This window comes from Belonocnema kinseyi, chromosome 3 (genome assembly GCF_010883055.1).
Source record: "Belonocnema kinseyi isolate 2016_QV_RU_SX_M_011 chromosome 3, B_treatae_v1, whole genome shotgun sequence".
In the NCBI taxonomy this organism is placed as follows: Eukaryota; Metazoa; Arthropoda; class Insecta; order Hymenoptera; family Cynipidae; genus Belonocnema; species Belonocnema kinseyi.
The window spans coordinates 69,608,610-69,622,963 of record NC_046659.1 but is presented as its reverse complement, the minus strand read 5'-3'; the positions used below and the strand labels follow the sequence as shown (position 1 = coordinate 69,622,963).

The 14,354-nt window shown below is 30.7% G+C and overlaps 1 protein-coding gene across 3 annotated transcripts in view; it reads right to left on the bottom strand.

Annotated features, from left to right (window-relative positions):
* Window positions 1–8,893: 8,893 nt before the first annotated feature.
* LOC117169642 (phospholipase D3-like) overlaps window positions 8,894–14,354 on the bottom strand; it is a 76,615-nt gene continuing 71,154 nt past the window's right edge. For all 3 annotated transcript variants that reach the window (XM_033356120.1, XM_033356119.1, XM_033356118.1), the window contains exon 10: window positions 8,894–9,147. The gene's annotated coding sequence lies outside the window, so the exon portion shown is untranslated. The remainder of the gene's footprint in view (window positions 9,148–14,354) is intronic.

The window sequence follows — 14,354 nt, the reverse complement described above, 5'->3', positions numbered from 1 at the left end:
AAAAGAGGCGATGAAAATTTTAACCAGACTATATCGACGCCTGAGTAGAATAAGGTGTTTTTTCCGAATCTGCTCGAGGAAGGTGTGGGTTCGAAGTTCGTTTAAAGAAGGTCATTGTTCGGAATCTGCTCGAGAAAGGTGTTGGTTCGAAGTTCGTTTGAAGAAGGTGTTGGTTCCGAACTTATTCAAAAAAGGCGTTCGTTCACCGAAGTATTTCATTCTTAACATTTTGTAGTGGTACCACTGATGCTGGGGATCGCAGTTTTCTAATATAAATATTGCTTCTTTTATTTCAGCTTTTAATTCATGCTGCATATTTTGAATAATTATGTAAAACTAGGATAATACGACACCACTTTTTACATTTATTTTAAAATCACTAGATTATGAATTAATTGAGGTATGCCATGCAGTGTGGTGGGTATTGAATAAAATAATTTTTTGCAACAGATCATTATAGTTCTCGTACATTATTAAATGCATTAATATAATTTATTAAAGAACAATAATATTAATTTACTCAAAGAAATTGAAGATACGTATATTATGCATTATGCCTGATACTATATAGTATATGTATTTGTAGAATCTTTGAATATTTTTTTCTTTTGAATGAAATTATATATCTATATATATATATATATATATATATATATTGAATAAACATGATCATCAAGAAAAGTCATTATTTCAAACATAAGGAATAAATCACTGCATGATTTCATTATGAAATGAGTAACACTCTAAAGGAATAACCCCGCTTGAACAGATAAATTGTAAATCCTTCTTCTTTTCCGTATCCAATTGAATTTTTATCAAAAAAAGTTTACACTTAAAATTTTGTAGTGATGCCGCTGATGCAGGATTTAGAACCTTGTCACAACTAAAGTTTCCCTTTTTTAATAAAATAATCAGATTCATAGTCAGATAGTCAGATTCAATTTTGCCGATTTAATCAAATCGACCGATAACTTACGCGAAATGACGAGTTTACGTAAAATAAAAGTAAATCCTAACGATGCACAGGTATATTTCAAATATGAGTACACCGGAGAATATCTTTCTCTTGTCATTAACACAAAAAATCTATCGAGAAGAAATACTCGCTAAAAAACTGTATCAAAAGAAAGTTCAATTGGATACGGAAAAGAAGGATTTAAAACTTATGTTTTCAAGCAGGGTTATTCCTATAATAAAGCATCACTCATTTTATAATGAAATTATGGAGTGATTTATCACTTATGTTTAAAATAACGACTTTTTTCAATGATCATGTTTATTTCAAAAATATACATAATTTTCTTTGAAAAAATATGTTCAAAGATTTTACAAATATACTATGTAGTATTAGGCATATTACACAATATACGTATGTTCAATTTCTTTGAGTAAATTAATATTATTGTTCTTCAATAAATCATGTTAATGCATTTATAATTGTGAGAATACTATAATTATCCTGGACGTCCTCTTTTCGCTGATATAGGTAGATTTATTATAAATAATATAGTATTCAATTATCTGTTGTCAAATATTATTTTATTCAATACTCACCACACTGCATGGCATACTATAATTAATTCATAACCTAGGGATTTCAAAACAAATGTAAAAAGTGGTGTTGTATTATCTTAGTTTTATATAATTATGCGAAAAAGTATGAATTAAAAGCTGAAATAAAAGAAGAAATATTTATATTAGAAAGTCAGTGGTAGCACTTCAAATTTTTAAGAATGAAATACTTCGGCGAACGAAAGGCTTTTTCGAACAAGTTCGGAACCAACATGTTTTTCAAACAGATTCCGAACTAAAAACTTCTTCAAACGAACTTCGAACCAAAACCTTCCTCGACCAGATTCCGAACGAACACCTTCTTGGAACAAACTGCAAACCATCACCTTCTGCAAGCAGATTCGGTACGAACACCTTATTCTACTCAGGCTTTGATATAATGTTTATAATAAGTATCTGTTATTTACTTTATGAATTATTATTATTCATATGCAGAATGAATTTTAGAAAATAAAAAATTATAATCTTACAGGGGTTGCACAAAATTTCCTATCATCGATATATAAATACTGCATAATAACAAAATATTTCCAGGTACTTTTTGCAAATCCTGGCCTCCCAATGCTTCTGACGCTTTGTTTGAGAAACGCTTAGAATTACATCCTGCAAAACGAATTACGACCAAATTTTTTATTTTCGATTTGTGGAATTTATTATTTAGACAAATAGAACTTAAATATTAGACATTTCACAAATATCCTTTTTTTCCGAAGAAAAGCCTTAATAGAAGTCTCTATCTGTCAGAATTATTGCACATACACTTCATGAACATAAATAATGAGTTTAAATTTTAAGCCAAATATTATAAACAATTTATCTAAGCATTTCTTTTCATACGGTGCTTAACCGCAATAACACACCTTATATTGATAAAAAATGCCTAAATATCTCAAAGAATTAGTTTTTAGACTAGAAAATAACCATTAGTTAATAATATTACCATCAATATCAATATTCTATTAAACAAAATTTTTTTGTTCAAAGTAATGTTTTTCTCATCATACCGCTTTGAAATTAATGTGTAAATTATAATAGATAGCTGCAGAAAAATATAAATGTTAACTATTTGTATTTGTATAACAATATTCATAAAAAAAGGAAAAAGTAGCGTTTTCTGTTAGGGAAACATTTTTTTCTGCTAAATCATGTTTCAGGTATCTCTATGGTTATATTTCATCAAGAAAGCATAATCCCTTTTTTAGTAGGTAATGTGACAAACTTTCTTGATGAAATATGACCACTAAGATAGGTGAAACATGATTCAGCAGAAACATAATTTTTGTCTAAAGGATTACGCTAGATTCTGTTATTTGTTTATAATATTGTTATTCGCAATATATTAATCTATTAATTTGAAAGTTGTTTATTGAGAAAAAAAATTACAAACAAAAAATACCATTTGTTTATTAGAATATTTCTCATAATGGTAATTATTAACTAATGTTTGTTTTCCATCATATATACTACTTCTACAAGATATTTAGGTATTTTTAATCTATACTACGTTTTTTTGGCCTTGAGCACTTTATGAAAATAATTGTTTATAACGACTGTCTTAAATATTAATATAAATGTTTATATTCCTGAAGTGTATATGGAATAATTCTGATAGCGACTTCTCGTAAGTCTTTTCTTCGGAAAAAACAAAATTGGTAAAATCTCCCATTTTGACGCTCTATTTGTTTAAACAATAAATTCCACGAAGGCTGCAATTTAAAAAATCAGACCCGAAGTCTTTTTGCATTATTATCATGAATAAGAAACAGCAATAAATAATTAATAATTAAACATTAAGTACTAATCAAGATACAGAAGAATTGTTTAATGAAACTGAAATGATGAGAATGAAGATTTTTTTTATTAAACAACCATTCCAACTATTAGTTAAGCTATTTCGATACTTGAAGAATTTCGCATCATAATAACAATTGCGATGTTAAGATAGAAATAAGATAAAAATTTAAAATTAAACTTATTTATATTTTGTTGTCAAGAATTCCTTATAAATGTATTAAATAATTTGGTTAAAAAGAGGATTTTCAATAGAATTGTTTTTGCATCTCATATAAGAGACATATACAGAAAATGCTGTGTTTGAAGATCAAGAGTATACATTACTTCAAAATTAAAAGCCTAAGTCTGTGAAAAAATTGTTAACTGTGACTCCAACTACTTTGTCAAAATATTTCTGAGGAACGTTTCCTTATGGAAACTTGCATTTACTTGCAAGTGATATCGCAATATACGCCTGTTGGGTAACTATGAAAGCGCCACCAATTTGGAACTATTGGGAAGAAATTTGAATTTGGATTCAATTTTAACAAGAAATCTTATAGTAAATAGTTCATTTTAGACCTCAGTATAATATTTCTGATTAAAATGAATTGATATTTACTGTTCTTTTTCATTAACATAGCTATAACAACTTTGAGATACCCAATAATTCGCGTCAGATGCCGCTGCTGTGAAGTTAAAAGAGATACCCCACGGGCGTATAACTCGAGGAAGACCTGGTCTAAACTGCATGTTTACTTATTCATTCTTAAATATATAAATTGATTGTTTCAAAAGTTAGAAAATATATCAGTAAAAATTTGAAAGTAAATCTAGGAACTTCATAAAATTGCAATACATTTTAAATACTCTAAATAATAAATCGATTTTTAAAAATAAGTAAATAATTTACTATAAACGATACAAAAATTGTAAACCATGCTCAATTATCGAAGTAAAATAATCATAAAAATTCGATTGAAAGTTTATGTAAAGTTATAACTAAATTATAATTCTATGCTCTGTTTTTATTTTAAAAATCCATAAAAACGAATGGTATTCTATGACTTGGACTTCATGAATAAGGAATATCCTCTGAAAATGGAAATTGATCAGGGAGCAAAGTTCTCTAGATAATCATCAGATTTAACGCTTCTATCTAGGAAACTGATTTAATTTTATTTAAATGGAGAATAGTTCTAACTTACAGCCATCCAAAAACTTACAAGGACTTTTAAATATAAATATATTCATTTTTATACGTTTTACAATAATTTTCCTTATTTTAAATATACACTGCAAAAAAATGGTTTAGCTATCCCAGCTAAACGTCTAGCTGGGAAAGCTAAACCATTGTTTTGCAGTCTAAAATAAATTATTATTCTCCTAACGAAAAAACGGTAGATAAACATTATGTATTATCTAAAAAGTTTTAAAAATCACATTAGCAAATGATAAATCGCGTGATTATCAATAAACTCAATTATTATCTCCATTCCTAAATGGAGAATTAATGAGGGCAAATTATATGTCATTAAGTTTTTGTAAAATTTGGGAACGAGAGCAAATCTATCAGCGCACGTCGGCCTGATCCACTGAAGTTTGTATTTTGTTTAAGCAATTCATTTTCATTTATTTTGAATTTATAATGTAGTTGAGAGGATAATCAAAATATACAGTTTATAATTGAAAATTTTAAATAAATAATATTTTTATAATTCCTTTTAAGGAAACTTCGTCGTTCTTAGGAAAATTTTCATTCACTGACTTTCTTACTCCCGGTATTTAATCCGTAAGAATCTTTTACGCTCTTCCTTTGAACCAGTTAACTCAGTCGCGTTTGCAAAGTTTTAAAAGAGTTTTACTAAAATATAAAAGAAAAGATAGAACTAAGAACTTTTTCCTCACGAATCAGAGGAAACTGACTGCTAAATTCTTACACAGTTCGTAAAAACTTTCTCGAGAATATCGATATTTTTCTTGTTAATGTAGTCGAACTTTAAACGATTTTGAATATGAAGTTTTATATCAATTTAAAGGAAAGGATGACTTTTTTAAATAATAAGACAAATATTAAATAGTACAATGTCAACTTTATTGTTACAGCAACATCACTGCTTTTTCAAATTACAAGGCAACGTAGGAAGATATAGACATATTTGTACGCAGAATTGATACAGTACGATAATCCTTATTGTGTATAATTGTTTCATAATAACTACTATAAAAATAATATATCACCTATGAAGACATTTTCCAAAATATTTGGTCTTCAAATGTAACAATAAAAAAATTGTGGCAATCCTACAATACTTTATTTACTCTATCTTCGAATAACAAATATTTGTTAAAAAAGAAAATGAAGAAAAATCGTCCCTAAATGATATAATATTTTTAATATAAACAACCCAGGCATAGATACGTATTTCTCTTACTTCCAATAGTGACATCACTTATATTTGCAGAGCTTTACACGCTTTTAAAAATAATCGATTGAAAATAATATAAAATCACTAAACTAAATAAAAACTAATAAAAATGACTTACGTTTTTGTTTTTTACGTAAAGGTTTTGAACCAAAAGTAGACCAAAAAGGTCCGAATTAAAATCTCTTAACCAATACTATTCCCAATAATTTTTCATTATGCTTTATACATCACGCAATTGAATTATGCAGGATTGTACTGAAAATCGATAAACAATCGAGGAAAATTGTAATAAAAAAAACCCCCCTTCGTAAATTGAAGACAGAATGTAAACATTCCCAGGGTATTACATAAAGAGGATGTATAACACCTTACAGCCTACCGAGAAAGAGAAATCTAAAAAAAATCCTGGAGAGAAATCCGGTTTCTTTGATCATCACATATGATCGCATATATACATATTGAGTCGAACTCACACACATATGAAGTACATGCCATATATTGCCACGCGCAGTTGTAAATGACTTTCTAGGAGTCATCCTTCAAGTAATTACGAAGTTCAACGTCTTCCACAGATTGTAAAGCATGTCGATTTTCGGAATTTACGGATAAGGTCATTACTAAGATATTATGTTAAATTTGATGGACCAAAAGTCCACATGAATAACTCAACTGGAAAAACAACTAAATACAAAAGCTAATTTATTTTTGCCTCGCCAAAAATAAAAAGTTTTATTTAAAAAGTATGTAAAAGGACTTTAACTACGAAACTATTGCACATAAAAAAAGGAGAATAAAATAATCAAATTAAGGGAGCGCACTCTAAGTTTCTCCATTCAAAAAAATAAGTAAATAAAAGAAAAAACCTACAAATCCCCTCCTTTTTATTGTGGATTGTTTCCTTTGAAAGGAGAAATTTAAGAGTGGTCCAAATTTGATCCTTAGATTTTTTTCTTTAAATTCATGATTTTTGTAATTGAATTTGAGCACGTTGAAGTAGAGTTTAAATTTTGCTTTATTCTGAATGGAATCGTTTTAGTTTTAAAAGAATTGACAATCTATCGTCGACTTAAATTATTTTAGTAGCAATTCTTTTAATTGAGCACTTGAAAGAAATGTATGTAAAACTTTAACACATAAGTTGTATGCATTATTCGGAAAAATAACAAGCACTTCAAGCTTCTAAAATTTATCATTACATGAAAAGAATATGAAGAATGATTGAAATCAGTACAAACACCTTCGAAAAGGCACGTATTTATATATAAAAGATTAATTCTTCGCGTCGTAAATAATTCCTTAATAACAATTGTTCATATTAATCTCAAGTTTAAATGTATAAAAGTAAACCTCTCTTTATGATCAAAGACTCAAAACATTTTTTTTAATGCAGACAAAAATCCACAAAAAAATGAAATTGTCCTTTAGAGTTAAGGTTCTTGTAAACTTTTTAAGTTGAAAGTATAATATTGAATTAGTAGGTGAGTCTCATTTCTCCCAAGAATTCACTAGATATTCGGGTAATATAGAAATAATTTATAGATGGCATCAGGCCATGACATGGAGAAAAATGGGTAGTCAGCCTAACATTCTTGATGTTCAGGCTGTCTACCATCCGTGGAGTGTGAAAATAATTTTATTTTGACCTTCCTGGAATGTAAACCTGATTATCCCGGGAGTGTCAGCTTGATTATCTCAGTGTTGACTTAATCATACCAGAAGGTCAACTTTAGTATCTGTTTTCCCTTCTCCTACCTAAATTCATGGAAGTAAGAGAGACTAGTTCAGAGTTCAGAGAGACTAGAGATGGATATTTAAATTATTAAATGATACCTGAAAAACATGAAGATTGATTGATTAAGCCTGAAAACACATTTATTATTTTTGAAGAGTAAGATGCCCGAGACATGATTTTGTATGCAGAACACTTTAACAACATATTACTTTGAGCACGGGAAACCCAGATTCTTCGATGAAGAAGTATTTTTAACAGTTGGACTACCAGTTTTAATTATAAGATCGGACCTTTGAAAACCCATCCGGGTATTTTAAATTTCAGTTATTGACCCTTCCTCCTTCAAGGAACATCTATTTACAAAACCTGAACTACCAAGTATTTAGGAACGAACTTCCTTCAGGAACATGTATTTTAACAGCTGGAGTCACAGAATTATCTAATAGAATGAGGAGACCTTCAAAAACCCATCCAAGTATCTTCAATTTTAATTTAGAGTCCAACTTCCCCAAAAAAGGTGTGCTTTACCACCTGGACTACCAGCATTAATTATTAGAACAATAACATCTTGAAAAAACATATGGCTATTTTAAATTTCATTTCTAAACCCAACTTGTCCGAGGAATATGTATTTCCAACACATGGACTACCAGATTTAATGATTAGAACGATGAGACCTTTGAAACAACATACATGTATCTTAAATTTAGCTCTCATGGCTTTTGAATCATTTTAATTTTTTTCCATTGATAAATGATAATTTACATTTTTTAATTAAATTCAAATTTAAAACGTTATACAAATTTTAATTTGTCAGAAAAATGCATTTTAAGAATAAAATTCAGGTATCTGCATCATTTTTTAATTAAAAGATTTTCTTCAATTTATTGGTAATAATTAATTACATATTCACTTACCAGTATCCTATTTTTAAAATAATGCAACAATTCCTCCCTTTTTCCATTTTCTCTATCATATTTAAAAATTGGAAGAAATTTAAGATAGCTATCAATTATTTCTACATCGCCCGACAATCTAGAGAATTTTGGGAGGAATGAGACTTAGGACAAATGCCGATCGAGTCATTTGAACACTTACCATCGACATTTTTTCAGTTAAGAATCTCGCGCAAGCAAAAATCCTTTTGGATTCGTTACTTACAAGTTTTTTTTTAACCTTTATATCATTCTTTTTTTTATACAAACTTGTCTTTGTGAAATTATATTGTTACAATCACAAAAAAGATGCGAAATGCATAATATCTAGAGAATATTTTAATAGCTTTTTCCTAGCTGCAACAAAAGTTTGAGCTTAGAATAAAAAAATTGTAAATATTCCAAAAACGTTCATAAATGCCCAGAAAAGCGTTACGTATTTTTTTGAACATACTCTTATTAATAATGATATTAACAAAAATGATTCACTTCAGTCTTAAAATAATAACATATTTTCATATATGAATATTGATTTTGATTTCACAGAATGCTTTTTCGGTCTCTTGCAAAGTTTCCATTTTTTTAGTAAGTGCCAATTTTCATTTACTAAGCAGGAGTAAAAATCCCGTGACAAAAAAAAAAAGAAACTAAAGAAATTTATTTTCTTAGGTCCAATAGTTTGTTCTCCAGTGTATAGCTGCGGCCACTGCAAAAAAAATCGTAATAACCATAAGAATGCGTAACATTATTAATTAACAGTTACAGATCACATAACAAAAAAATACATAATGGATTCATTACCTTTTTATTAAATTGATTTTTCTCAACTTTTATCTTTTTCAATGAAATTGCATAAAGAATTTAAATGCAACATTTAAATTAAATTAAACTTAACTCCCGATATAAGACCGGTTTCGGACATGGCTTACCTTCATGTAAATCAGGGATTATCATGAAACTGCGGGGGCCATCAGTTTTAGGATTATCGTAAACCAGGGGGTCTTATATCAGGAATTGAGTGTGCTGCAAAAATGCAGGTTTATTAATTATTTTTAAAACTATTACAAATTTGAGGTTAACGGTTAATTTAGTATTCAACTCCATGATTTATTTTATAATAATGTAACATTCTCCACAAAAAACCCGATAGAAAACGAGTTTGTATGAATTACGCATCTGTTATTTGCAGATTGAAAAAATGCAAAATCTAATCGTTTGGCCACAGTTTTAATCTGTAACCTTTGATTCCGCATTCGTTAAAATGCTGCGTCAATAGAGTTGAATGAGGATGACTAACCTGAAATAATTTCTATGGGCATTCTACGATTCATTAATGTGATGAATAAGGTATTTTCACTTTCATCACCAGCTAACTACTTCGTAGATTGCTGAGAGGAAAATAAGGGATCAAATGCATGGGATTCAGTTCATTTTTGCATTATTTAGTGATATCTTTGTAAAAGCTAATTTTTTCTATATAAGTGTATTTGAAAAATTGTTTTCAATTTTTAATTACTATTTATTGAAACAATAAAATGATAATAATTATTATTAATCACACAGATAATACAGAAATAAAGTTTTGTTCCATACATTTGGTCAATTTGGCCCATTGTTTTCCCCTCAGCTTTTAACGAAGTGAAGTTAGCTCATGGTTGACGTGAAAACACCTAATGGGTTAACAATTTAACATTTTTAAGAATTAAATGTTTCGAATGAGAAGTTTGAAGTGATAAATTTGAACAGTAAAATATAGATTAAAAAAATTTGTACGAAATTAAAATAAAATAATATCGTAAAATATTATAATTTATCCAACAATTTATTTCTAAATTCAATAACTATAAAGTTGTAATTCTCATTGTACAATAATATCAATTAATTATCCTTGCACTTTATTCAGTGTACATGCGTTAATGGTCGCAGGGAGTGCACGTGCCAGAAACAGACTTCGCAATCCGCTCATATCTATTTGCATCCCAAACATCCAAATGTTTAGGATTTCAATACCCACATCTTTGTTAAAGATAATTTGCATAAAATAAAACGTGAGTGATAGTTTTTGTGAATTTGAAATTGATATAAGGTGAATGTGAAGTTTCACAACCTAAAGATATTCATTTTTCACTTTAAGTCATAAAGATATTTTATAAATTTAAATTAAATATAGAAAAATCAGCTTTTAATGTGTGAAATATAGTATAAATAAATGTACAAAACTCAGATGTGGTTTGATGTAAATATGTGAGAAAGAATGTTTAACAAAATCAATTAAATTGCCTGAAAATAAATAAATAGCTTATTTTTTAGTAAATAATTTGAACTCTTTAAGTTTAAAAATGTTGACTTTGAATTAATTAATGGTTCTCAGAAAAAGACAGACCCCATTAAAAAACTCATGTTCTAATTCAAAAGACAACCTAACCAATGCGTGCAATCTGGGATTCCAGTGACAGTTCGTAATTCAGAATTCATCGAAACCCATTCAAACGAATGTAAATGGATTTTTGTTGCCTGGGTTGTATGAAAATAAATGTTTATTTTTTGTGCATTGTATCTAGGAAAAAGCATAGAAAGCCCTCACAACACTTGAAACAACATAATAATTTGGCGTTTCCGAAAAAACCATCAGTAGCAATATAACAGAGATTATTCCAGAAGCTTCCTTCAATGAGTTTCTGAACAACAATCATAGCCAATGTTACTTCAATGTTTTCCATATTTTTCATATCTTCTTCTCTATCTCAGTAAACGTAACATAGTACGCAAAGGCCAAATTTTTGTGACCAATCTTTTTAAGTAACCTATTAAAATTATTTTTGTTTCATATTGCAGGTGAATAGAAAAGTTGTATCATGGGCCGAAAAAGCAATGTCGGAAGAAGAGCGCGAAGTGGTTGTCAATGATACATTGTAACTGTTAGTTTTTGAACCAAACTGGTCTATCTGATTCATGTGCTTGCGCAGATGTAAGCACTCGTATGCGTCGTACGGGGATAACGTTAGAAAAATGATGAAGTTCATCCTCTGTTTGATATACGTATTTATAAAAAAAAAACACATTCTCGCATAAATAGTGGGCTAATAATGAAAGGAAAACCCCCTGATTAGGTAAAGGAATGGGTGTTCTCAATTATTTTCCTTACGAAAATAGTTTGTAACACATGTATGGTCATGCCCGTTTGGCCGCTGCTTAGAGCGCCATGTCAAAATGACGTGTAAGCTGCCGCTAAGAGTTTTAAACATTTTTCCTTCAAAAAATGAATTCAGATTTTTATTCTGCGAGCAAGGGCCCGTAAATACCAAAATCGCATGCCAGTCATATTTTATATGCAACAAACGCGAATCAAAATTTATAACCAACAGAAACCGGATGTGCGAATAGATTTCCAAAATAAGATAATCGAAAGCATAGATAGGGCAACATGGGAGGACTGTATAAAAATCAAAGATATAGAGGGCGCCTGCACAAAGTTACGGGATATCATTGTTAGATGTACGATCAAAGTGTGTGGTACCGCAGTTGTAGGAAGAATGTATTGTGATGAGTGGTGGAATGATGAAATTCAGGCTGCCCAAAAAGCAATGAGAGAAGCGTACAGGAGAACTTTGAACATCGCAGGTCTTAGCAATGAGGAAAGAAATAGACGTAGAAATGATTATAGACACGAAAACAGGATACTCAAACGATTAGTTAAGGAACGTAAAGATACAATTAGAGCAGAAGAAGAGATGAAAATACAAAAAGACTTTGAAGGAAGCAAGAAACTGCTTTATAAAAAAATGAAGGGAAACAAAAAAACAGAATTTGTCAACATGAGAAATAATAATGGGGAAATGCTATATGATGTAGACGGAATACTAGAGGGTTTCAGATACCCTACGACTGATAGTTTTCGACAAAATAGACGATGACTATGAAAAATCACAGATATACTACAAAATGTTTAGCGGTGCGACTTAAATTGTGTAAAAAATTCCTGAAAGACTGGATGGACGTTAAATATTGAAAATCACAGAAATACTGAACATAAAAAATTCTTAGAAGGTTGAGTCTAATTCTATGACCAGTCAGAGGGGTGCCTTCTCGCCCCCATGAAACGCTGGAAAGGGGGCCGTATGTTATTTAAGTTACTTCTGTGGTCAGTCACAGGGGTGCCTTCCCACCCCCCATGACACGTTGCAAAAAGGGTCGTGTCTGACCTAAGTCATTTTTGTGACCAGCCATTGGGATGCCTTCCCGCCCCCCATGAAACGTTGGGAAAGGGGTCATGTATGATCTACGTTTTTTCTGGGACCAGTCACAGGGGTGCCTTCCCGCCCCCATGAGACGCTGGAAAGGGGGTCGTGCGTTAAGTTATTTTTGTGACCAGTCATTGGGATGCATTCCCGCCCCCAGGACACGTTGGAAAAGGGGTCGTGTGTGACCTAAGTTTTTTCTGGGTCCAGTCACAACGGTGCCCCCCCCCCCCCATGAGGCGTTAGAAAGGGGATCGTGTGTTACCTAAGTTATTTCTGTGGCCAGTCATAGGTGTGCCTTCCCGCCCCCATTACACGTTGAAAAGGGTATCGTGTGTGACCTAAGCAACTCTACACTTCGTACCGATATTTGCCTTATTTTCTCGAAAACTGTCCGTCGTAGGCTAAAAATATATTTAAAATAAAATATATATTTTGAAAGAATCTACAATTTTTATTTGAAGCTTTTTTTTATAAATTTTCACTATTCACTAAGATAAACGTAAAAAAACATGATTTTTATGGGTTTTTCATGGTTTTCACCATGAAAATCAAATTCGCGGGTATTTTCACTATCATATTCGTGATGAGCGCGTCAAAATACATAGGTATAAAGAGTTTCAAATTAATCGGAGGTAAGCGCTTTTGGGAACTTCACCCAAAACCGATTATCGTACCAATATACAAAAGAAAGGAAGATAAAACCGACTGCAATACTTACAGAGGGATTAGCTTATTAAGTACCGTGAGTAAAATATACTCAAAAATAGTTATTGGTGGGGTAATGAAAATAACAAGCAAATATTTTGGAAGTCCAAACTGGGTTTATGCCAGGAAGGTCATATACGGATCAAATATTTAGCTTAAGGCAAATAACAGAAAAAAGTTTGAGAGTAGGAAAAAAAGTTTCCTGTGCATTTGTTGACCTAGAAAAAGCTTTTGACAAGGTAGATAGAAGTAACCTCTGGGAAGTCCTGAAAGAGTATGGAGTCAATGGATAGCTCCTACAAGCTATAAAAACAATATATACGGGTAGCAAAGCGAGTGTTAGAGTGAATAAGAAACTGAATGACTGTTTCGATATTATTCAAGGAGTTAGACAAGGATGCGTTATGTCTTCATGGTTATTTAAATTATTTATGGACAAGTGTTTAAGAATGGCTCTTTTCGGCGAAGAGGGTGTGGATCTCGAAACAGTAAGGGTACGTGGGTTACCGTCCGCAGATGACAAGGTTGTTATGGCAGAGTCAACCGAAGACTTACAAAGAATGTGGAATAAACTAGATGCAAGCATGAAGAGCATGGGCCTCAAAATTAACGCAAATAAAACAAAAACTTACCAGACGTAAAAATATATCAAATAAAGCTAAAATTGCAATACACAATTCTATATTTGTAACGAATGTACTATACGGTAGTAAGACACACGGACCTATCAAGAAAAATTTAAGAGTAAAATTAATGCAAATGATATGAGATTCTTGCGCATAATATGCGTGTAAACTCTGATTGACAAAGTAAATAACGAGATAATTCTAAAAGAATGTGGTGCAGAAGAGACTCTAGTAGACACACGGGAAAGAAATCGGTTAAGATGGTTCGGGAATGTTGAAAGAATGTCAAATGAACGACTAACGAAACAAGTGTATCAAGCAAGGCCGTAGCCAGCCGTAGG